We start from the raw sequence: 24,696 nt of genomic DNA on the forward strand, positions 1-24,696 counted from the left end.
GCTTGTGGCACAATCCGCTCTAACCGTAAAGGTTACCCAAAAGAGCTTGTTTGCAAAAAGCTTCAGAGGGGACAGTGCAGTGCCTTGCATAGTGAGGAACTGCTAGCTGTGAAATTTGTGGACAGGAGGGATGTGTACATGCTGACTACCATTCATGATGAGAGTACTTCACCTGTGACTGTTTGGGTCAGCTTGGTGAAGTGAGCAAACCTGTGTGCATTGTAGGCTACAATAAGCACATGGGTGGTGTTGATAGAGTAGATCAGAGGTTGGAACCTTACACTGGTATTCTTAAGGCTTACATTTGGTATAAGAAGTTGGCCATCCATCTCTTCAATTTAGCAACTTTCAATGTTTTCTGTTGTGTACAAGGAGTGTTCTCCTGCATCAAAGATTACTTTTGTTCAGTTTCAGGAGTCTGTGATAGGCAGCCTTGTTGTTGTGGAATAGGCAAGTGTTCCTGGAGTAGGAGTGGTGGAGGATGTGGCTAGATTGAAAGATCGCCACTTTCCTGATTTAATTCCTCCCACGCCCAAAAGAAACAATCCCTTCAAGAGATGTAGAGTCTGCTTGCAAAGAGGTGGGGGAAGGAGAGTCGTATGCACTGTGCTGATTGTCCTTCTAATCCTGGGCTGTGTGTGCCCACATGTTTCAGATTGTATCACACTCAAAAGAGTTTTTGGAAGCAACTGTGAGTCTAACAGTGTAATGCCTGGTCTGTATGGTTTCATATAGTTGTCCAGTTTAATGTTTGGCAATAGAATGATGTCTTTAGTTACTGCTGTTGTTTTTTGCAGTTATAGTTTTGTATTTAGTGTCAATTGGTTTGTGTTTTCTTTCTTGTTTAAAAAGAAATTCTGAAGTGTGCGTGGACTGGCGCTTGGCTGGCGGTGTGCATGGACTGGCGCTTGGCTGGTGGTGAGTGGACTGGCACTTGCCTGGCGGTGTGCGTGGATAGGCGCTTGGCTGGCGGTATGCGTGGATTGGCACTTAGCTGTCAGTGTGCGTGGACTGGCACTTAGCTGGCGGTGTGTGTGGACTGGCGCTTGGCTGACGGTGTGTGTGGACTGGCACTTGGCTGGCAGTGTGCGTGGACTGGTGCTTGGCTGGCGGTGAGTGGACTGGTGCTTGGCTGGCGGTGTGTGTGGATTGGCACTTGGCTGGCAGTGTGCATGGACTGGCGCTTGGCTGGTGGTGTGTGTGGACTGGTGCTTGGCTGGTAGTGTGTGGGGACGGGTGCTTGGCTGGTGGTGTGCGTGGACTGCCGCTTGGCTGGCGGTATGTAAATAGTGACTTGCTGCTGGTCACTACACACACTGCTATCTAAGCACCACTCCACACAATCCGTGAGCTGGTGTGGTTGCTGTGTCAGGAATGCAGGCGTGTGAAAGTGATGGGCCCTTGAATGGTGCTGTCTGCTGGTGTGAGTGTTGTAATGTGCTGGGCCCGCAGCTGGCGGTGTGAATGGGTTTGTATCTGTCACACGTATGAAAGGTGTATGAATGGCCTGTAAAGCGGTTGGTGCCTTGTTGTGCCTCTACAACTTGCGAGCTGTGTGTCAATGGTTCAGTTTCTCGTCCTTTCAATTATTAACAGTGCATTTCATTTTTGGGAAATCTCTGGTTAATAGAACTGTATATACTGAACCATCACTCACCCTCGTGCCAATTCCAACCAGTATGTCGGTGTGCTTGAAGAATAGGTGGTCGTTCAGAAATATTTGTCTTTTCTGTCTTTCTCAAGCAGGGTGTACCTTGTCCCTTTTTGTGAATGGCGTAATGTGTTGGTTTTGTGCCTGGTGGTGTGAATGGTCTTGTGTGTATCATGTATGAAAGGTGTGTGAATGGCCTGTAAAGCGGTTGGTGCCTTGTCGTGGCTTTACAGCTCACGAGCTGCGAGTCGATGGTTCAGTTTTTTATCCTTTCAATTATTGACAGAGCATTTCATTTTTGTGAAATCTCTTGTTAATAAAATTTTATATAGTGAACATCACTCGCCCTCGTGCCAAATCCAACCAGTATGTGTGTGTGCTTGAGGAATAGATGGCTGTGCAGTAATCTTTGTCTTTTTTGTCTCTCTGCCAAGGTGTACATTTCATCTAAGAAAAACCTACCAACTGTAGATTTTTTCGTAAACTAAACACCCATGGGAGTACATGGTGATGTCTCTCTTGTGGATCCCAACAAGTTATCTTACCCACAATGTCCTGCAAACATCAAAATGTGACTGACACATTTTCCTTACGTTATTGTGCTCAAATTTTCATGCTGCAGAAAGTAACAACAACAAATTTCCAACCCCCAGCATTTTTCCAAGTATCCCAATAGAAATGGTACCTCACTTCTGTGGGTGGCCAAGTACCCGCAGCAGGGAAGGGTCCAAAACCTATTGATGCGACATCAAAATTACGTATCACAAATCAACCTGGTTTTGCAAGGGGGGTCCCATGAGTTTTTGGCCCGGGGCTCGGCGGCCATCTTGGGAAAGTACCAGACCCAAACATTTTTGAAAAACTAGACACCTGGGGGAGTCTAATGAGGTATGGCTTGCATTGATCCCCCAACATTTTCCTACCCAGAATGCCACGCAAACCTCAAATTTAGCTGAAAAAACACATTTTCCAATATTTTTGTGAGGAATCACCATGCCGGCACAAATGTCCTACCCCACAGCGTTCTCCTTAGTGTCCCGAGTAAAATGATACCTCACTTGTGTGGGGGTCCAATGCAGAATTGGTTAAAAAATTATTTTTAAAAAATGTTGCGCTTAGAATTCTCGGTGCTATACCCTTATTCCCTATGTTTTGGGATCTTCCCAGTCACAGGCCCTTGCCCCACTCACACAAGTGAGGTATCATTTTACTCAGGAGACTCAGAGACACACTGTGGGGTAGGACATTTGTGCCGGCACGGTGATTCCACGTAAAACAATGTGGAAAATGTGTTTTTTTTAGCTAAATTTGAGGTTTGCATGGCATTCTGGGTAGGAATAAGTTGAGGGATCCATGCAAGCCATAACTCATTGGACTCCCCTGTGTGTCTAGTTTTCAGAAATGTTTGGAATTGGTACATTTTCCAAGATGGCCGCCGAGCCCGGGGCCAAAATCTCAGGTGCCCCCCCAAAACCAGGGAGTTTTGTTATAGGTAATTTTGAAGTCTTTACAGTACGATTTGGGCCATTTCCTGTTGCAGCCACTATGCCTACCCACACAAGTGAGGTACCATTTTTATCGGGAGACCTGGGGGAATGCTGGGTGGGAGAAAATTTGTGGATCCACACAGATTCCAGAACTTTTCCACACAAAAATATGAGATAAAGCTGATTTTTTCAGAAAAATTTGAGGTTTGCAGGGGATTCAGGATAGGAGAATGTTGGGGGACATACGCAAGCAATACCTCGCTGGACTCCCCCAGGTGTTTAGTTTCCAGAAATGTGTGGGTTTGGTAGGATTCCCTAGATGGCCACCGAGCCCTAGGCCAAAAACTCATGGGACCCCCCTTGCAAAACCAGGTTGGTTTGTGATAGGTAAATTTGATGTCGCCTCAAAAGTTTTTGGGCCCTTGCCTGTCGTGGGTCCTTGACCCACCCATGTAAGTGAGGTACCATTTGTATCGAGAAACCTGAGGAATCGCTGGGTGGGATGAAATTTGTGGATCCACACAGATTCCAGAACTTTCCCACACAGAAATCAGAGAAAAAAATAATTTTTTCAGCGAACTTTGCAGTTTGCAGGGGATTCTGGGTAGGAGAATGTTGGGGGACCCCCACAAGCCATACCTCACTGGACTCCCCTGGGTGTCTAGTTTACAGAAATGTGTGGGTTTGGTAGGTTTCCCTACATGGCCGTCGAGCCCTGGGCCAAAAACTCATGGGACTCCCACTTGCAAAACCAGGTTGGTTTGTAATAGGTAATTTTGATGTCGCCTCAATAGGTTTTGGGCCCTTGCCTGTCGCAGGTCCTTGACCCACCCACGTAAGTGAGATACAATTTTTCTCGGAAGACTTTGGGGAACGCGGGTGGGTGGAAGTTTTTGTATCCACCCAGATTCCAGAGCTTTCCACCACAGACATGTGAGGAAAATGTGTATTTTTTGACAAGTTTTTAAGTTTGCAAGGGATTCTGGGTAACAGAACCTGGTGAAAGACAATCCAGTTACCCCATCCTGGATTCCCCTGGGTGTCTAGTTTTTAAAAATATATAGGTTTGCTAGGTTTCCCTAGGTGCCAGCAGAGCTGAGTTCAAAAACTATAGCTAGGCACTTTGCGAAAAAAGGGTCATTTTTCACTGTGAAATTGTGGTGTGTCCACGTTGAGTTTTGCTCTGTTTCCTGTCACGGTCACTAGGCCTATCCACACAAGTGAGGTACCATTTTTCTCAGAAGACTTGAGGGAACGCAGGGTGGGTGGAAATTCTCCCTGGAAATCTTCCTCCGACCAACCTGTCCAGCCCCCCCAGAAGAACAAGGTTAATACCTCAACCCACCACCAACAATGCCTCTGGGATCGACATTACCCATTCAGACATCTTCTTAAGGCCCAGAAACTGGAGACCCTGGGAAAGTACCAGGATGCCACATATACGTTGTTCTCTTGTCAGGTACCTCCCTTGGCCACCTGACAGCACTGTGATCCTCCCACATCTCTGTCACTTGGTACAGTAGGGATTTATGGGCCAGTATACAGGTGCCAAGTGAGCCTGCTGTGAATCCTGCATGAGCAAGCAAAGTGTATGCACCCTTACCCATGAAGTCACAGTTGTTGCCCAGTAGGTGGGTCTCCTGTAGCATGCCAATGTCTGGGGTGTGCCTTGGCAAACATGTCAATACCAATCTCCTCTTGAGTTTGTCACCCATGCCATTTACGTTTTAGGATAGGATCGTGAGGGATGCACAACCCATTCTATGGAGGCGTTTTTTTTGCTGTGGGCAACCCCATCGTCTTCTTGTCCGGACACACTATAAGGATACATTTATCGACTGCCTTCATGCCTCTCTGAGACCCTTCCCCCAAACTGTCCCCCATGTACCCACAACTCCCTAACCCTCTCTATTGCCTCATGTGGTGAGCTTGCAACTACCCACCCCCCAATGCCTAAGGTACCTGTCTCACTCCCCTTATTATATACTTCACCTAACTGGGGTCAGAGTCTTGTGGCTATGTGACATAAAGCTAGGACCGCAGCACACCAGTCATACCGAGCTCTGACTCGGTGGGCTCTACAGTCCCAGGCCCTAACCGACAGTCACTACAGGGTGAATGCCCCTGATCCAGACCCCTAAACAATTTTGTTTAACATCATCGGGGGTCCACCATGGGTGGGTTCGAATCCCACGCTCCATTTCCAGACATAATATCACTGTCTCCCGAATCAGAGGAGTCTATTGCCGGGGTGGACCGTTTGGTGCTCACCTTCAAGCGATCCATTGCAGCCTGGTACCTTGTGGTGTTCCTCTACCTATCCGCTGGGCAGAGCGGCTGGATCTCTTGCCATTCTGGCCCGCAGCTCCGGTTAGCCAATCTGACACAGGGTATTGCTTTGGTTCAAACCAGTCCCAGTCCTCAGCAGCTGTAGCAAAGAAGAAAGACTCTCCTTCTAAAGATGAGCACAGTTTCACTGAAAATAGCAAAGCAGATTTCAGCTTCAGGCCTCTCATCACCTGTTTTACCTTGAGGCAAGTCTCCTACGCTGTTGGACCTCTGTGGTGTAGTCAGAATAGAAATTGACTGGGATGCCTTTGACCTGCCAAGGGCCTGTTGTCCTGCCTCTTATAGAATGTGGTCCCTGAAGTTAAGTAGTCTAGCAATCATCTGCCTTGGTGGTGCTCCGGTATGGGGCAGCTGCCCGGGATTCTATGCGCCCGCTCTACAGTGGACATATTAGAGGCCTGACCCTGAACACCTCCTTCAACAGCCACTATTCCCCATGAAATTCTATACTGGGGCCCTCTGCTTGTTTCGGGGTCCCAATGATACACACGTTATTTCACATAGAGCAGCCCTCCGCATTATCCTTGTGGCCAATCAGCCTGGTAAGTTCTGACTGCACTCGCTAAATCATTGCTGCTTGATCTGTGACTAGTAGTGCTATCTCAGTTAAGCATAATTCCGCATTAACCATCTTAACAACCAGTTTTTTATGATGTACTTGCAACAAGCCCACGTCTAGGGCCGCTGTCTCTATTTTCCGTTCCAGGACCACTTTCATGCCGTGGATTGCCACTAAGATTCTGTCTTTGTGTACCTCAAGTGGCCTTCAACCATCAGAAGCTGCACATCCTTGTCCACCTTCATACCTTGTTACACAGCCCTGCGCCATCTTGCCTTTCTTTGGGTGCACCATATCCTCCAAGTGGTTCCCCATCAGGGTGCCATAGTTCAACAGGGTGCAGGCGAAGGAGGTCTACGTCTCAGGCTCAGAGCCGTCTCCAGGGTAGACCGTGTAATGCAGGATACCCTTTCTCCTGGGTTTTCACAGTGTGGTAGGGTATTTGTTGAAGGAGCCCCACCCCCAGACACAGCTGATGCACAGCCTAGCTCCCCAGTGACCTCCCACAGGGCCGCCACCTGTACTTCTTCCAACAGGGAAAGCCAGTCTCTTGTCCAGGGTTGGGCCATCAGTCTCTCCTCCGGCACCACTCCTATGCACCTGCAGTTCAAGCAGATAGGCTCTGAAGTCTCTCACTGTCCCCTGAGGGCCCGCTCCCTGCTGTGGCCCTGCCTGGTCCCAAAAAATCACAAAGGATGTGGACAAAGGCCCTTCCGGCCTATATCAGGCACCACTGGTACAGCAGCACATGGATTGGGCCACCAGTGCCCCGATCCACTTTGAGCCGGCACGCCATCCTCAGTCACACCCCACAATCACTTTTCCACACTCCAGGCCTCATCAAGGCAAGTCCAGGGCTAGAACTGAAGGCTCAGACGGATCCTCTATATATTCCAAACTTCACCAGGAAAGCATATGGCTTTGATTGCTGTCCACTCTACTTTCAATAAAGCAACATCTAATTAAAAATCAAATCTATCCGGTAAGAACTGTAACACCCTTTTCAAACCACATGTACAAAGGTTCATATCTGAATTTCTACACTACGCCACAAATGAAGAGTAAGGAATGATGATCATAAGCCTTATGGGTAGAATGTCTTCTAGACTCCTGAACAAATGTTGCTAAAGACACAGAGAGACCAAACTTCAGTAAACCCCTCCTCTTGCCCTCAAAGCCAAGACACTGATCAGTGAAAGATGAGATTATTCCCTTTTTTTCAATGGACTGGAAGGGAACTGAAACATCATTTTGGACTTTGAGCTTATTTCCTCAATAGAAGGCGACAACTCATTCAAGGCCAAAAAGGATCTGTCTGTTCCTTTAAAAGAAGTGCTAGGAACCTGATAATGGAGATGTGAGGGAAGGCATAGGGAAAAAGAGGAGGCAAAGTTGTTGATGGTGCATCTGCCTATTGTTTTTTGTCTTGTAGTCTGGGCAGAACATTCTGGAGCAGGGCAACCTCGGGACCCGCAAACAGACCCACTTGCGGCATTCCAATATTTGCTATTTTTCACAACACTTTTGGAATTGACATAAAATTGTGAGCAGGGAACACTCTACTCAACTGATATACTATGATATTAAAAAATACGGTATCCCTATCTTCCTCAGCATCTGGACATATTATATAGTTACAAACAATACTGATTCTATTGGATTTGTTTAAAGCCAAGTAGTATACATTTGAGCAAGAGGTCTTATTAAAGATACTCTTCAATGCAGATACTGGAAGTAAACAACACACTTGCATAGGATAGTTCACTATAAGAGAACCACATACTGTATTAAAAGCAATTGTATTAACAGCAAAGACAGGTGTTCCACAAATAACAAACCATAGGTACAGTAGCTCAGTGCTTGTGAAAGGTGAAAACTTGATATATAGATAACTAAAGACAACTGGTAGATGCTTTGTGTTAGAAATTGTGTTGTTGGTTGACAGGGGTGTGAACCTCAGTTAAGCAGCCACCACAATCCTAGTCAGGGTAAGTCACAAACACACTAAATTAACCTGGGCTCACCCTCTGGTAGTTGGCACAGAGCAGTCAGGTTTAACTTTAGAGGCAATGTGTAAAGTATGTGTATAACCCTTCAAACAGTAACACAGTGAACATACCACAAAAAGACTCCACACCAGGTTAGAAAAATAGAGCTTAATTTTATAAATAAATAGGACCAAAATGACAAAAATTCAATATATAGAACCGAAGTTATGAATTTTTAAAGAATAAACAGTAAAATAGCGCCAACTGGGATATCTGGTCATGCTGGACCAGGCCAAATCCAAAGGTTTGAGCCAACCACAATGAATCACAGGTCCTAGGTAAGTCTAGCTGCAGTTTTACCTTCTCAAGAATTGTGCCAAGAGTCCAGTTCACGGGGGAGAAGTTCAACAAGAACAAGGAGAGTGTCGCTGGCAGTGCTCATAGAGCAGGCCGGAAGGCACAGCTGGATGGCCTGGCGGCTCAGGGTTGTGATCTGTGCTGGCGAATGAAGCTTCCTGTGTGAAGAGATGGACTTGCGGCGGCTCGTGCTGGTTCTTCGGGTGAGTGGCGCACTTCCAGAGCAAACGGGCCTAATCTCATTCGGGTAGAGCTCAAATGCTTGATTTGAATAGCTACAGATTGACCCAAGAGCATGTGATGTCCCTGAGGTTCAGATCAGGGAGCCAGTAGACTAGCCTTTTAAGTTCCTTTAGGGTCCTGGGGTCAAAATATTTTCCAAGTCCAGTTCTTCCTCTCCAGGCAAGAGGGCAGCAGGCAGCAGGTCAGTACAGCAAGACAGCATCTCCTTCATAGTGGCAGTCCAGCAGAGTGACAGTCCTTCCAGCAGCAAAGCAGTCCTTTTTCCTGGCAGAGTATCCACAGGTCCAGAGGTGTACTGAATTGGTAGTGCCTGAGGTTCAACACTTCTACTCGTGGTACCTTTGAAGTGGGGAGACTTCAAAAGGGATGCCTGTGAAGTGCACAGATGCCCTGCTTTTCCTGCCCAGACTCACTACAAGGGGGTATGTAGCCATTTGTTTATGGACAGGACACAGCCTATTCAGGTGTAAGTGAGGCTGTGTCCAGCATCTCCATCCTAACCTGCCCAGATTCGCTCATCAGCACACAGACGGCGCCTCAAGTCACACCTAAGCTCCTTTTGTGTGTGGCGTGGCTGTATAGGGGGAATACACAAAGCCCAGTTGTCACTCACCCCAGACAAGTGATCAAAGACCGGCAGCAGGTACCAAATATCTAAAGTAAGGCAATGCCAACTTTTTTAAAAGTAGCAATTTCAGAATTGCAATTTAAATTCTGAGATCACTGTGAGTTATGATTTAAAATTGGGATTGCAGAGACACCAAACTTGGATCAGTTAGATTTCCCATTTAGGAATTACTCTTATAAAATGTAATAAGGTAACCCCAATGTTATCTAATGGGAGACAGAAGCCTTGCAGTAGTGAAAAACAAGTTTTTATATCCAACTTTTTAAATATATATTTTATTTTGATCAAATGTATGATCATTTACATCGTAAAATCAAAAGACATCATATGAGTAAAAAAAATTTAATTACAGTACAATACATATTTTTTTTAATAAAATTGATTTAAAGCATCCTGTAACATAGATAGCAGCATTATAGCTTTTTTTAAAACAGTGAAAATTTTGCCATATTAAAAACAATTCATAAGACAATTCAATAAAAATCGTTTGTTAAGGTTGTAAGTTGATCACGGATGCATTTTTGATTAGTCTGGATCTTTTCCACCAAGCAAACAATAAGTATCTTGAGATTGCAAAGACCAACCAACTAGTTGAGTCAGACACAAAAATTCTTAGTGCATCATTTGGGCGTGTGAAGCTTAAGGAGCGACATACAGACAAAATCCATTTTTCCGATGATCCACATAAGACGGGCAAAAGAATAAAAAATGTATAAGGGTCTCAGGGGAATCTTGACAGGTGAGACATACTGGCAATATGGATGTGTTTTCCCAGATACTTCTTGAATTTAGAGGCAATGAACCATACCTAAATTGGATATATAAGGCTCTTGCCTGGGGTGGTTCAATGACATCCATAAACGGCTCAAAACCAACATATCCTTTAAAATTAAGAAAACTATAGGTTAAAATGCAATGCGTGTGACTTTCTAAACTTTGAAAATCTGTGTACTTCCAGAACCTTTTTTTAAGTAGAGGAACCATTGATTTTCTAATGGACCCCGGGTCCTACCATAAGGGCCCTAATCTTAGCCTTAGAAACCAATCCTTAATCCTATTAAGCCATTTAATGTGACCTGCTTGTCTTTGCAGACAAATTAATTCTGCAAGGGCCTTCCTGAGCAGGACCTGAGTGTCACTAGTCCAAATCCTAACCCAGAACAGGTGTGCCCTAAGAATATCAAAATGGCTGATAGGTCTAAGGCCAAGATCAAGTCTAAGTGGCAGGAGGGGAGTGTTTACAGGCAGGTTCAGTGTTGCCCTAATAAATTAAGTTTCGGCAAGGACCATATCTTTCAAATGTTCCAGCCCCCATAACTCCGACCCATAAAGGGCTGTACCTAAACCTTTTGCCCTATGGAGTTCTAGAATGGGGGAGAGTGGCCGGAACGGGGAAGCTCTAGCCCTTCGCACTATAGCACAATCGGCATATTGGAGGGCCAAGGTGCTTTTTTCAATTTGTGGTGCCCAAGCCAGCTTATCACTGATACGTACACCTAGGTAGTCGAATGCCCTTACCTGCTCCAGGGCCTGACTTTGTAGCATTATTTTACCTTTGTGTGAATTGTATGGATTAAATGTCATATGTTTGGTCTTTGAGCAATTTATGACTAACCCCCTGTCTTTGCAGGCTTTGTCAAATTTGTTCAGGAGGTTCTGAATCCCAATAGGTGTCATGGCAATGAGTAGGGTATCATTCGCAAAAAGCAGACAGGGCAAAACACTGCCTGCTAATTTCGGAGGATCACCACCACAATTAAACAATTCCCCTATCAACCCATTAATAAAAAGAGTGAACAATGTTGGGGCCAGAACACAGCCTTGTCGAACACCTTTATTTATCCTATATCCTTGGAGAGACTTCCATCCAGATTCCACCTAACCTTGGCAAAGGTATTGTGGTGCAGTCGGATCAGTGTGTTAAGTAGGTACGGTGGGAGGCCAATATCTTTCAGAGTGGACCACTGTTGGGTGCGATCGATCGAATTGAAAGCTGTTTTTAAATCCACGAACACAACGTACAGATGACCTCTGCCCACAGTCAATTCCTTCCATATGAGCATAAGAAATCTGAAGACTTGATCAATTGTGCTGGTGGATACCCTAAAGCCTGCCTGTAGATCTGACAGGACATTGTTGTCCTCAATCCAATTTTGGATCCTATTCAGGACGATTTTACAGAAAAGCTTTTGGGAGACATCAATAAGGCTGACTGGCCTGTAGTTTTCAGGAGAACATTTCTCCCCTTTTGTGTAAATGGGGATGATTTCAGCGCCTCGCCAGGATGACGGTATCTCTCCTCCACTCAAAATGGTATTAAAAACCACTTGTAGTAGGGGTCCCCAAATTACCGGCTCAGCCCTATACAGGTCTCCCGGAAGCTTGTCCAGTCCCGGGGCTTTCCCTTGCTGTAGTGACTTTATTGCTGTTATCGTTTCTTCTAGAGGAATGGCAGTCTCCTCCATTGATGACGGGTTTACCAATCTATGTTGTAAACCTAGATCAGAGGCCTCACCCTATCCTGCATATAAGTGTTCGAAGTACTCTTCCTACACATGGGCCTGTATGTGGAAAATGTTTGCAGCTTCTAATCTAGGTGACCCCTTTGACAGAAGATACCAGAACAGTTGGCTACTCTTTTGTCTTGATGCCTCCACAAGCATTCTCCAATTTTCAGATTCCCATTCTCTTTTGGCTTCTTTTGGCAACTTTATAGAGCTTCCTACAATCACTAATGTCTGAATGGAGTCTTAACTTCACTGCTATGAAAAGATCATCCCTTGCTGATTTACAAGCCTCGTTGAACCATGGTGCAGTTCTATGAGCTCGTTGGGCTTTACTACACTGTATATCAAAGAAGGGTCTAAGGGCCATATGTAGGTGGCCTAACATTTACCACTTCATAAATACCGAATTTTACCGATTCGGTATTTATGAAGTGGTAAATGCTATGTAGGTAATCCATCGGTAATATTTACCGATTCGGAATGGGTCGGTATTTTAGAATCGGTATTTACCGATTCGGTAATGGTAACTGGCTTCCCATTGATTCCTATGGGCCAGGAGGCCCATAGGAATCAATGGGAAGCCAGTTACCATTACCGAATCGGTAAATACCGATTCGGTAATGGGGGGAGCACAATCAAGGGTGGCAGAGTGTCACAGTGACACCCTGTTGCACCCCTGATTCCTGCATGTGTGCACATGTGGCACACATACATGCCCTAAGGGCATGTATGTCTGCCACATTGCACACTTCTAAGTGCCAAAAAATGCTTTTTCAAAGCCATTCGTCATTTACCACCAACTTTTAGTTGGTGGTAAATAACGAATCCACACAACACCCACACACTCCCCCTACATCTCATTTCAGGATTCGGTATTTACCGAATCGGTAAAATGACCGAATCGGTAATTTTACAGATTCGGTAAATTACCGAATCCTGAAATGTCCCCCCTACATACCAAAAGCCTGAATACCGGTCGGTAACGGGAATTTTACCGAAAATCGGCCGTTACCGACCGGTATTAGGCTACCTACATATGGCCCTAAGTGTGGCATTTAGTTGTAAGAATATCGCCAGAATGTCATCTTTACTATTATCACTGTTGCTCAAGCTAGGGAAGACCTGCTCTACTTCTGAGTATATTTTTAGCAGAGCGGTTTGATCGGCGAGTATCATTGACCATTTGACCCTTTTATCCTTATAACTGGTAATAACTGGGGTGCTCTTGTACTGTGACTGGCCTTGGAGTAGTGATAAGCCACACAGTGTAAGTGCCAAAGCGTTATGGTCACTGTCTTCCCGGTTTAAAATGACCATGTCATTGACGTTTGCCCATAATCGGAGATCAACAAGGATATAACCAATTCTACTTTTTCTGTCACCCCTCTTAAAGGTGTGACATGCTTCTTTATCAGAGCGGGTCCTGCCATTGCAGGCATGTACCTCATAGCCAATAATGAATGAAAGAATCTGTTCTCCAACCCTGGTACGCTTCTTGACTGGCGATATCTGGAGATTAGCAATCCCTCTAACTTTATCTCCATCTGCTAGTAAGTCCTGCATGTAGTCAACAGGTTTGTATGCTGTATTAAAATCACCTGTCACTATCAGATGATGGTTCCCCTTGAGGGGTAATTAGTGAGTGTGGTTATAGTCCTGGAAAGCTTATGTGCACTACTAAAGCGGTTATATATATTAAATAACCTGATTTGAGTGTTCCCTTTCAGCGAGCACTGTTCAAGCCCAAGTATTTCATCTGAATAGATGTTTAACATCTTAATTTTACACGCCTGTGTGTTTTTTACCCATATCAGAAGGCAGCCAGCAGGGCGACCAACTGTTGACTGCTTAGCTTGGATACTATATGTGGTAAACCCTACCCTGTGCACTTGCACTACAGCCCATGTCTCATGCAGTAGGCATATGTGGAAATCATCTACTAGATTGAACCTGTCAGGATCAATTAACTTAGTTTTTATTCCTGCCACATTCCATGATAGGATGTTCATATCTTGGGGATTAAAAGGCAAAATACCAACTTAAGACAAAATACTAACTTTACTACTTCTAAATGCTTTCTGTGAATACCAAAAGTAGTACATTTAGGATTTTGTCTCAGATTAGTTCTGTGAATCAGCCCCTGAGACAGTATCTGAGGGACAGGCAAATGAAGCCGAATCTGGAAGCGATTTTTTCAGTCAGCGTTTCATCCAATAACTCATCTTCCCATGATTCTTATGAATATGACCATTATAGTTTGGGTAACACCCAGGTTCTCACCGGTCATGAGCAGAGATAATTTTTTGCTATTGCAGCCTATGCTGCATTTCAGTGATTATATGTCTGCATTGCTCCTGGAAAATACAGACCATGACAAGTTGTTCAAAATTCAGGCTATGGAGGAACATTTGTCTGCCAGGTTTCCAGAGATTTATACGCCTGGAAAGAATATAGACATTTATGAGTCTTTGATCCCGTACAAAGGGCGGCTGCTGTTCATGTAGTACTTACAGAGCGAAGGAGATTGTTATAGCATCAAAATGTACATGCCTTTGTGATAGCTCTACTGGTTATGAATACAGCCTGAGAGTGTATGTAGAGAAGGACTTTGCTGTAAATCCTGTAGGTTGCCCTTTCACACTAGTAATCACAGCAAAGATTGTATTTCAGCTAGTCTAGTCACTCCTTCATAAAGGTTATAACATTTATGTGGACAATTTCGATATGGGATTATAGCTGTGCAGCGAGCTGTACAAAGCTGGCAATGTGGCATGCAGTAAAGTTAGATGTTGTCGCAAAGAATGACAATGTAAAAAATCCTAGGGCACTGTGTCATATTCTAACAAACTTCTTGCAGGCAAATTCTCTGATAGTTAGGATGTGTAAGTGTTCGCAACAAATCATGATGAGAGCACTGCCCCGGTCACTGTTTGGTGACAGTATGCTGAAGTTCACAAGTCCGCTGGTATTGAAGACTAGGCTATTCTAAGGCCCAGCGGTGCCAGGGGACAACACCTGAAACCTTCGTGGGTTACCTGTTCCGGTGTACAAAACACAGAGACACGGGACACTTCCTGCGGCGTCAAAGATCAGCGTTTATTTACTGCAGGGATACAGAAATCGCAAGAAGTACACAACGTGTAGGTTCTGGGAGACTGCTTCAAATTGGGAAAGTGGATCGCTCCTTTTATACACATTTTGGTCATTGCACAACATGACGAACAAAAGGTTACAACTCAGTTCCCACAGTAAACTTCAAAAGGGTCACATTCATGTTTCAGAAGCCCGGAACATAATTACAGCAATATTGCCGGTTCCCAACTGTAAAAGCACATTATCCCCACATTAAGCACATTCCATTCTGACTGTAAACGAATTAGGAGAAGGGACAGAAACAGATGTAAAGGAAAAACAAGGATGCACAACAGATTGGAAAAGAGTGTAGAGAGTAATAACGGAAACTTGATTGCAGGATCAAAGACCTCGTGCCTAATGCATGCATGACTGAAACAATAGACTGGCACGGCAAGATGAGCCTCGAGCGGGGCCATCTGCCTTTGACGTGTCATTTCCCTTATCATAAAAGACACCCTCAAAGAAGCACGTGTCCTTCGTGAAAGCTTGGGAATCCCAGGGTCACAGAGCGGCCGTCCGCTGGCTACTTGAGGGCAAGAAACAAAATGGATGCCGCATCTAAAATGGAACCCGAGGGTTCGGATGGACATACCTAGGAACGAGACGAACCGTACATAGTAGCGTAGCGAAAATGCGTACACCCACAAAACTCGTCATTTGCGGTTCGTAGATACCAAACTCGTCCATATTCGAACACACCCAAAAAGTGTTGTTACGATTCCCACGGAACCTCCGTATGCTTGATTACAACAACTATGTGGGCAAAGTAGATAACAATTATGAGGTACTTCAACCATATAACAGGAGTCATAAATCCTGTGTGTGGTATAAGACATTTTTACCCAATTGATCTAGTTGGGAACATACAATGATTATGTTGTTTACTCTCAGACCACCACAGTCAGACTGATGTATTTTCTTGACTTTCAGTTGACCGTCATTGAAAGTCTTTCTGCTTCAGAAGCGGTAGCCTCCACGCTATCTGCTGTGGAGGACGTTGCAAGGGTGCATGGTCTGCACTTTGCCAACCACATTCCTTCAACAGAGAGAAATACTCAACCCTGTCATTGTTGCATAGTTTGCTCTATGCAAGGAATGAGGCCGGAGAGTTGGTATTACTGCTCCTAGTACCCAGCTCAGCCAGGCCTATGTTTTTCAATTGCTTTAAATTCTGCTATGCAAAAGTGAAGTGTTGGAAAGTTTACTGTCACAAGTATACAGGAATAGTCATGACTTTGAAGCTTTCAGAGATGTGAACTTATAGGAAAAGCTTAAGCAAGTTATGTTATCATAGGCATATTGCATAGGTAGAAGGTAGACAGTGAAGGTAAGGCAGATACACATGCCATCTCCATCAAAAGACTCAACCTCATGTGTACCTCACTCACACGGATACTCAACAACATCCTCACTCTAACCAGATAAGTCCAAACCATACAGAATGCAGCAGGCAAGCTCACCCTCAACCTCCCACCCCCCACACACATCACCTGGAACCTTGAAGAGCTTCAATGGCTTCCATCACCAAATGACCATTCTTCAAACTCCTCACTCACACATTTAAAGCCTTACACAACACTGGCCCAGCATACCTCAACAACTGTATCAGATATCAGAAACTTTACAACACCTGCGCTCAGCCAGACTCCTACTCACATGCATACCACGCATATGCATCTCCTGGAATGACCTGTACCTACACATCAAAGCCATCTCATAAATTCTTTAATCCCACAAGAAGCTAAAGATTAAAATCGAGTCCATGACTTGGCTCCAAAACTACATAAATGGGTCAAAGTTGTGTCCATTACAGTTAGACACTGCACATTGTGGTAAATATTTAATTACCGATACTATTTTTGATGCAGTAGAATATATTAAGAATAACTCAGTAAAATAAGAGGCAGAATCCGTGGTATTAGAGGTTCTGAAAGGGCTTTATTCCTTTACAGTTCGAACTGCAGGCGTCATATTCCATCACCACGGGGGTTCAGGAAGTGAAGGCAATACATTATTGACAGGTAATCATTTTTATAGAAAAAGCATTCAATGAAACAGATGCAGGAGGCGTAACAGTTGATAAAGCAGATAAAAATATGCATGCGTAACTAAAATAGGCGGGCATGTGGGCGTAACTAGAAAACGTCATTATATATGATGTCACAAATGGGTGGATCCATGAAAGAATCTTGCAATGTCAGCAGAAATACTTGGCAGAGATGCGCGCGCAGCCGCATGACGTGTGATTGACTTGAAACTAGGGGGTGAAGGGGACTTGACATTTAGCTCTACATGTGGAGACAAAAGTCTGGGGGGTCAGGTCAACCTAATCCCAAATCATATCTTACATCCTATGTTTAAAGAACTGTGTTATCCAAAAGGAAAGGTCTCTCGGACGAAATTTATTCTATACTGACTGTGAGTGCGTGTACAAGCGTCTAAGTGTCTACATGAGATGCGAGGGGGCAGAAATCTTCCATAGTAACAGGGACTATGAATTACTTGCATGAAGACAGAGAAACCGGGCCCCTTGCTCGGTAGCTGGAAGGATGTTTACCTAAACTACTAGACAGGAATGCATTGGATGAGGAGCGGAGCAGATAATCTTGAAGGTGAAATACAGTTTTTGGCAGGCAGACAGGCCGAGTCAGGCACCGTTAGCCGCGCAGGGAGTAGGACAAAGTTCATGGATACAGATGCGAGCTCAGACTGGAGCTGTCGAAGGTAGGAGGCAGAAAAAGGCTTGATGGCAGAATTCAGGGCCTACTCGCCTGAACTGCAAAATGAAGTAAATGAACCATATAAAGTCGGTGGCCTTTCATACTTAGGAATGGAATATCCGGCCCATTCATGGCGGATCTGAAAGAGGACATGTTGACGGTGGACGCACATGTGTTTGCGTCTTCATAACTGGAACTGGAGGGAACATACATGTACTTGTAGCATATACATGGAGCCGTTGGGGTCTAAGATAGGGGACATAACTGATCACAAAATTCATATTTCCTCATTCCCTCCTTGTCCCCTACGGACCCTCAGGAGATATCAATCTTCATCAATCCATCGATCTGTTCATATAGCATCATTTGTTCTTCTTTCTTCATCCGGGATTTTGAACGAAAACTTGGATGTGGAATACACGATGTGGCACATAGACCACAAATCGCTGGCCCACATTGTAGACATAAGCAGCAACTGAATAGTATGAGAAAGCGAATACCTAGGAAGGATAGGATCCTCCATCCCCAGGCTGACAACACGCTCCAGAACCAACCGGACCAAGTCCAGGTGCCTGGATTCTGGTGTATCTGGCTTACAATTTTGTGAAGACGGGTTATGGCTTTATATACAGATGGCGAATTTTCTGGGATGAATACGCAGCAACTTGATCCGATGACCCTACAAGCTCCGCCCCTATCGGCCAGGATGACGTCAAGGACAAGACGGTTTTGAAGAACAACAATCCGCATCGCAGACTGCTCCTCTGTTAAGTTGCCTAAGGCGGAAGTAGTTTCATTTACTACTGCTTCAAGGGTTCTAGTTAATCTACGTATCAGCTTACTATTGGTGACTGTACCTATATAGGGAAAGAAACCTTTATTGAAATCTGTATATTTTTCCCATGCCGTTTCAGTGTAATCGACAATTGGGAGATCTCTCCGTTCTCTATTGTGTACTAAATGGGTATTTCTGTGATAATCAGGAGGGGCTAGGAAAACAGGTGGCAAGAGGAATGCGATGTAACAGGTACCATCCCAATCTAAAGGCAGACGTATATATGCAGTCTGACCACATACGAAGTAGGAATGGCGAGAAGCTCTAAATGTAGACTTGCCTTGATCATTGAATTCTATTACAGTGGTGCATTTACTATGGCCCATATGTATTGAACCATTCTTTCTTACACACAATTCACCTTTAACTGGAAATACTGACATAGCGGGCAAAATTGGTGCAGCTTCGGATTCAACATTCAGGATCATGAGGTTAAGCGTAAAGTTACCTAATCCGTATACTTCATTTTCTAAATCAGTTCCTGTTCTCTTGGGAAGTCCCTCCTTGTTAGGGTAGCAGACTTTGAGTAAAACTAGGTTCAGGTTTCCCCATACCCAATTGTCTTAATAAACTACTGAATTTGAATCTAAAGAATTAATTAAACTAAACCATGCTCCACAGGAGCCATTGTGTGTGAACGGATATGGAAAGAGAGGCAGGACTCCCTTATAGTTCTGATAGGGAGGGAGTCGGCCACATATCCAACAATTGGTAGCATTGCTGGTCTGATGGGAGTGATGTAACATACTAATAAAAGTGTTATTGCGCAGCGCAAATCTATAGGACAACTCATGCGGGGGTAATTCACTAAAAGAATGTTCAGCAGTAACATTGTAAGCACGTTTAGAAATAGGGTAATATATATGAAGCAATATACTTGCGACGATGATCAGAAAACTTAAGAAAGACATAATTAATAAGGTCACTATGCAATGACTACGAAGTGATTTACAATACACGTGCTTTTTAAGCTGCATCTGTCGATTTCTTTCTCTACTCAGGTCTAAAGGATACATGTCAGAGACAAATTCAACCGATTCACCTTGGAGAGGACTTAAACAATCAAATTGTCTGACTTGCTAGACCTTAATTTCAGTTTATATAGTTCAGATTCTTTAGGTTCAACCAAGGGGAGCTTTGAATCAATCGGTGAAGGAATGCAAGGCGTAATGTTCACATCGGATGGTAGTCCATGAAATTTCTTGATATGACTCGAATGTAACCACCCTTTACGACCTTCGATCTTCACGGCTGTCCTCGTTGTTAGCAGAACGAGTTGAGGCGATTTCCACCTGGGATCCAGCTGAGTCTTCCGGTCAAAATTCCGTACCAGCACCAGGTCCCCGGGAACTACGTCATGGGGTTTTACCTCGGTGTTATCGGGAAAGGCTGCGGCTACCTGTGAACGACAAGATTGTAGTGCAGACATCAAGGAAGCCAGGTAATCTGTCAGCATATTACAGTCAACATCAGTTATTTTACGAGGTATAGGCGTCCCCCACATATTTGGTGGTCTACCGAAGATCACTTCATACGGGGATAGCCCTGTTCGAGAATGCGCTACCATTCTCATGTAAAAGAGTGCAACTGGTAAGGCTACTACCCAATCAACACCTTTTTCTCTACATATTTTGGACAATCTAATTTTCAGAGTTTGATTATGGCGTTCCACGAGACCTGCTGCCTCGGGGTGTCGGACACAGTGGAATTTCCATTGGTAACCTAACAAAAGTGAAACGTGTTTCATCAGTTCGGATGAGAACGGCTGGCCGTTATCTGAGTAGACAACACGTGGTAAACCATACCGTGGGAAGAATTCTCGAACTAACTGTTTGGCAGTAGTAGGGGCAGTGTAATCTGAAACCGGGTAGGCTTCGGTCCAACGGGAAAGAGCACAGACAACTACGAGAACATATTTGAATCCTCGACATCGTTCCATCTGGATATAATCCATCTGGAGGACTTCAAAAGGGTGATCAGGAGGCTGAAATCCACCCTGTTCTACGGGAATGCTTTTACCTGGGTTAAACTGACAACAGATCATACAGGTACGGACTTTTTGTTTAGCTGCTGCTCGTAAATGTTTGTTGAACCAAATGTGTTGAATGCTGTCTAGCATAGCTTTCTCTCCTAGGTGTGCTGGACTATGTATTGTGTTAATGATAACTTGAACCATAGAGTCGGGAAGAAACCATATAGATTTTTCCTTCATCATCCAACCTTGATCCGTTTGGATCCCTCCTAATTCAGTCCATTTCTTTATTTCTTCTGGTGTAGCATGTGTCTGTATGTCAATTACATCAAGAGTGGGATCCTTAACCGTCATGCACTGTGTTGGTATCGGAACTATTGTCTTTGTCACGTCAGTTGTGTGAGTTTGAGCAGTTTGTTTAGCTGTTCTGTCAGCTAGGTCATTACCCTGAGAAATGATATCGGTAACTTTCGTATGAGCTTTGCATTTCATAATCGATATTGCAGTGGGTAGATGAATTGCGTCTAATAGAGCATGAATGAGGGATCCGTGTTGAATATGGGCACCGTGAGAAGTTAAATAACCTCTCTCTCGCCATAACATGCCGAAGTCATGTACAACTCCGAATGCATAACGTGAATCCGTGTATATGTTTACTTTCTTATTTTTAGCTTGAATACAGGCTTGTGTCAGAGTGATGAGCTCTGCTGCTTGAGCTGACAAGGTGTTAATACAATTTGTTTCAATAACTTCAGTTTCTGTTGTGACTGCATACGCGGCCACTAACTCTCCTGTACTTGTTCTCATGCATGAACCGTCTACATACAACGTCAGGTCTGGATCTGACAATGGGACATCTGTCAAATCTTGTCTGGGTTTCGTCGTGATAGTAATAACTTCACTACAATCATGTGCTAGTGGGTCTGTTCCGTTTACTGGCAAAAGTGTGGCAGGATTTAATGTATTACAACGTCTGATTTCTATATGTGGCTGAAACAATGTTAATTCATACCCTGTAAGTCTTGCTATAGTCAAGTGTTGTGTTTGCGTTCGGTTCACAAGAACCTCTACTGCATGTGGTACCTGTACTGTCAATGGATGTCCTAACACTATAGCATCGCTTTGTCTGATTGCTAAAGCTGTCGCTGCCACTGATTTCAGGCACGCAGGAAGAGCCTGAGCTACGGGATCTAATGTACTAGAAAAATAGGCACATGGTTTGTGTGCTCCTGCTTGTTCCTGAGTGAGTACTGACAAGGCAGTACCTTCGCGTTCTGTAACAAAGAGTGTAAAATGTTTATTGTAACATGGTGTTGCTAAATCAGGTGCTTGACATAAAGCTTTCTTTAAGCTTTCAAAGGCTTGTGTGTGTTCCTGAGTCCAAGGGAGGACAGTCGATGTGGCTGCCTCCTGTGTTGTCAACTGAATGAGTGGTTTTGCTAAGAATGCATATTGAGGGATCCACTGCCTACAGTATGAAGTGAGGCCTATAAAAGCCCGCACCTCCTTTTGTGTCTTGGGTATTGGCATGTTAGCAATTAACTGGATGCGGTCAGGTGTAAGCTGTCTTCCCTCCTTGGACAGCGAGTGCCCAAGATAAACAACTTGCTGGACACAAAATTGCAGCTTAGAAGGGGACACCTTGTGTCCCTTGTCGGCCAAAAATTGTAAAACCGTGAGTGATGCCTTTTCACATTCAGGTTCGCTTCGAGCGGTGATCAGCAGATCATCGACATATTGAAGCAAAGCAGTGTTAACTGGCATATGGATACTGTCAAGTTCTCGTTTCAATGCTTGGCTATAGATGCTGGGGCTTTCTGTGAATCCTTGAGGTGCGCGTGTGAATTTAAAACTTCGTCCATTTAAACTGAATCCGAACAAGTATTGGCTTTCCGGATCTATTGGGACACTGAAAAAGGCATTCTTGAGATCAATTACAGTAAAGAATGTTGCTTCGGAGTCAATGGCTGTCAGTAATGAAGAAATGTCTGGGACCACGGGATATTGTGGTACAATGCATTTATTTAATTCGCGCAGATCAATAACCAATCGATATACTGGCGGGGCCTTTGGATCAGTTCGTTTAAGAATCGGAATTATCGGGGAATTACATACATTGGAGTTAGTTTCCACAACCACTCCTTGGGAAATAAGCTCGTCAATGATTCGCAGTAAAGCCACTACAGCATCTGGTGGTAATTTGTATTGTCGCATTCGCGGTAGTACCACTCCTGCTTTTAGTGTGACTCGATATGGTGTAATGTTCATGCAACCAACATCAGTGGGACCTTGTGCCCATAAATGTGTAGGTAATTTCTGCAGTCTGTGATCCATATCTCTGGACACATAGTGCCCCTTGAAATCACGTAAAAATAATCTTACTCCTTCCGGAGAGCAACATATTATATCTCCTAGAGCTTTCAATGTTTTTATACCTAACAGGTTTTCTGGACATGATTTAGTAAGCAATAAATCTGTAGTCCGTGTCAACGGACCAACCGTGAGTGGAAGAGGTTGTGACACTTCGTTAATGATAGGTTTTCCTGAAAAACCAAGGGAAATATTCTGTGAGACTGAGAGGGGTGCCCCTGGAACTTCACTGCGTCGTATCGTTGTTCTGCTTGCCCCTGTATCAAGTAAAAACTTTCTATCTTGACCTAATAGTTCACTATGTACATAAGGTCCCTCTTGATCTACAGGAACCTCGATAAGGGGTAAGCCAACTTCCCTCTCTAGGCTATTTCATACGTATCGTTGATAATCAGGATAGTCAGTTTGTGCATACTGGTACATCTGTTGTGTTGTTGCTTGTGTGGCAGCAATAGGCTGCTGCTGTGATGTGACTACGTTCCGCTGTGGAGCTGGCATGGACTGTTGTGGGGCTGGCATGGACTGTGCATGCTGCGGGACTCCTTGTTGGTTCTGATCCTGTCTAGGTGGCCGTGGTCTTTCCTGTGTTTTACCTGTGGCGATATTATGTTTTAAAACTGGACAATCGTGTATATAATGACCTGGCTGTTTACAATAGTTGCATGTCCCTTTCACAGGACCTGCTGAATCACTGGACGGTGTCATACCCTTTTTATGACTGTCTACTGGAACTGACTGGGCAACGAGCATTTTCATTTTCGTGTCTTTCATGCGTCTTTGTTCATGTTCTTGTTCCTCCCTAATTCTATTGTGGTGATATTGTAACATTTGTAACATCTGTGACGGGGTGTTACCTTGCCAGGTACTCTCGAATTTTAATACTCTATTCTTAACTTGGGGCAGGGAATTTTCAACTAATTTTGTCACAAACAGATGTGGATATGATTCGCTACTCGCTTTTATGCCACTATTTATACCAAAACATTTTTCAAATCGAGAATAGAAATCACTAGTGTCTTCATCTTGCTTTTGTTTACAGGCTGAGATTGCACCCCAGTCTTCCTTTTTCGTACTTAATAAACGTGGCAGTACCTGTACTAGTAAACCTGGTAGTGTTTTAGTCTTTTCCCCAAGCCCTGAACCTGCAGCTCGGGCCTTTTCTTCGTTTTCTAATGCTGTCCAATCTATCTTTTGGTCTCCCACCTCCCAATCTTTTTCTTTGAGTTTTTCGTAAATGCCAGCAGGCATTAATACTTTCAATATTTTCATAATGTCGGGGTAGGTATATTCTCCCATGAGTAACATGTCTTTGATCTCACGGTGGAAACCCGCTGGGTCTTTGTCATGACTGGGTACCACTTTCTTCATTTCTAATAATTCCATTTTAGATATGGGTGTGTATACAAACACGCGTTTAAACTGATTGTCATCACCTTTTATTGGGTGCACTTCGCGTAAGGGATTCTGTCTATCCATATAATACGTCGTTCTTTCCTTGATGGGCAGTGAGACATGTTCTGGGCACACAAAAAGAGGTGATGACAATCAGTTTAAACGCGTGTTTGTATACACACCCATATCTAAAATGGAATTATTAGAAATGAAGAAAGTGGTACCCAGTCATGACAAAGACATATTGTGGGGAGCACACAAAAAGAATGTACTGGTTTCTGAATTCTAGTATTTCTCTAATTAAATCAGTACCCGAACCTCTCCATTTATTCGTGAGTAATTCAGTCAATATATCAGGTAAAGGACCAGGATCGGAGTGTTGGCTTTTATATAATATAAGGAGTTGTTGAATCATGTATATACCAGCTAAACGCTGTTCATCTGGGGTAAGGTTCAAAAACGTGTGTGCTAGTGCATCATCACCGTATTTTCCGGGACTGTCA

The sequence above is a fragment of the Triturus cristatus genome, chromosome 2_2 (assembly GCF_964204655.1).
Source record: "Triturus cristatus chromosome 2_2, aTriCri1.1, whole genome shotgun sequence".
Lineage (NCBI taxonomy): Eukaryota > Metazoa > Chordata > Amphibia > Caudata > Salamandridae > Triturus > Triturus cristatus.